This window comes from Schistosoma mansoni, chromosome 7, assembly GCF_000237925.1.
Source record: "Schistosoma mansoni strain Puerto Rico chromosome 7, complete genome".
Taxonomy (NCBI): domain Eukaryota; kingdom Metazoa; phylum Platyhelminthes; class Trematoda; order Strigeidida; family Schistosomatidae; genus Schistosoma; species Schistosoma mansoni.
In genome coordinates, this window is record NC_031501.1 from 5,675,372 (window position 1) to 5,677,788 (window position 2,417).

The window sequence follows — 2,417 nt, forward strand, 5'->3', positions numbered from 1 at the left end:
AATTTTCAGCTTTCTTGTTGTGGTTTCTATAATGGTGTAGATTTTGAAAAATCACGATTTGTTCGTAGTGAATCTTATCAAAATATAAAATATGAAGGTAAATTAACTGAAATACGTTACATCAATATATGGATAATTTTGTTCTCTATTCAAAGTTTGTTTATTTTTATAAATTGATTACTGACATTAGTCAGACAACTGTGTAAGACCAAGAAGTTTTCGACAGTTTTACGTTGATAACCTTGTCTTATAACTTGTGGCCTTATGTCCTATTAATATGTGACGTAATGATACAGCCAATTAGAGAACAGTGATTTATCGACCGAACCAATGACACGTATACCCGTACAAGCAGTCTTGAGTACTTATCGGTCCTTCTTCCTGCCTAGCCATGCCTGTTACGTCCAGAACACCAATCTCAGAATCTCCGATATGAATCATGTATTTCAAATATACTGGGTTTATATACAAATCAAACAGACTACATCGCACCACAAAGTAGAAAGCAACATCTGTACAAGATTTAGCCAAAAGTGGCTGTGAATGTGGGAGACTGTAATTAATAGAGTGGGGATAACTCAAGAACGGTAAATCGTATAGTAAAAGTCTATGGGTCAAAATAAAGCTTTTAATAAGAGGAACACGAATATGCGTAGTTTAGCTACTTAACAATTAAATAATAAAAATATATGTATCCTATTAGTCCTTAAATAGTTCTCAAAGGTTTACCAATCATAATTCTCGATGGGATATAACTTCTTGTTTTCTCTTACTTTTTATTTGTCTAGTTGATCACTTATTTTTATATCTAAGTGTGTATAAGCGTGATCAGATTGTTTGAAGTGTATTGCATTAATATATCGCATAGTTCTGATAATTTTCGTCTTCTCATTACCCTATCCAAACTTATTAAAGGGATTAATAGCTTTAAATATTGAGATAAAGTGAATCAATGAAACAAACTATGAAACTAAACTATACTAGGAAACAAGAGAACACTGTCAAGTCTATGATGTTGACTATATTTAGAGTGATACATTCGTTAGATATCTTGAATGAAGAGAGATAGATGGATAGATTGATAGTTTCTACTTTTAACATTTGTAAACTATAGGGGTAAATGAAATTTTGTGACAATGAAAAATGCTTACTGAGTATTTATTCATTTATATTAAAACAACTAAATTTTAAACCATTGACTGAAATGTGAACAAAAAGATTCGTATTTGTAAAGATCTCACAAACTGAACTTAAATCAGTACTCAGTAGCTAAGTGGATAACGCGATGGCGTTTGAAGCGAAAGGTACTGGGTTCGAGTCCAAGAGTGAACATCAACTCTGATGCAAGTAAATCCATCTGACGAGTCCTAAATAGAACGAAACGCGCGTACTGGATTCCACCGCTAGCCATTACCCATCTTTGTTCATAAAGCTTGTGACTTCAGGCAATATCGAGGCAGTCCACACAGTATGCACATATGCCAACAAGAGACTGATCAATTGCAGACCTAAATAACAATGGGAAGATACAAGTGAACAACACCAAGCGAATTTGAACTTAAATTAATTAATCGTTTCTTCTGATCATCTTGTTCAGGAAACTTTTTTCAGGAAAAATATAAAAAAAAAACAAATAAAATCAGAAACGATTTATTACTAGACTTTTATTCAATCGTATTCAGATATTAATTCTGCTTACAACGTGGATGTAAGTTATTGCTCCATTTGAAGTTATTGATGGGTATATGGTGTTGTTATTAAAATCCAGTCAATAAAGGCTACTGCAATGAGCCTATTATTGTATATGTTAAAAAGAAAAAAAAACAGTGGAATTCACAAGTCAATCTAAGTTAGACCACCATTGAAAACCTGGAAGCACTACAATCTTTACAAATCCCCAAAATTGAAAAAAAAACGAAATCGGCTTGTGTCTTAAAATGCTAATCAAAAGCAGAACGGAAGATATCTAAACTTTATAATTAATGGAATAGGTTGTATTATGGTTAGTAGTGAAATCCAAAAGTCACGTTTTGTCCTATTTATGACTCTTTAGCTAGATGTATTTTCGTTCCACTGTTGATGTTCAAATTGAGATTCAGACGCATTGTTAACTGAGTTATTGTATCCGAATAGCCGCTAACACATTGAATTGCTTGTACTTTCCCAGTACCAACTGTAAAACTGGAACTGAATAGTATTTATAATAATTAAATAATTAGTTTCTGTATTACTGATTGCATAAATGTGTATCAATTGCTTGAATAGTTCATTTTTGGTATATTAATGCAGATATTCAATATCCAATCACATGTTGTCAATTGGATTCAACATTCTCTTTAAGAGATTATACATGTCCAAATCACTTTACAAAATCAAACAGCTTTTTCCAAATTGGTTGTTGGAACAAATTAAATGAC

General features: G+C 32.0%; 1 non-coding gene across 1 annotated transcript; it reads left to right on the plus strand.

Annotated features, from left to right (window-relative positions):
- Positions 1 to 1,258: 1,258 nt before the first annotated feature.
- On the plus strand, positions 1,259 to 1,331 carry Smp_tRNA_00356_Pseudo_TTG.1.1. The gene has a single exon. It is a non-coding gene (tRNA).
- The last annotated feature ends 1,086 nt before the right edge of the window (positions 1,332 to 2,417 follow it).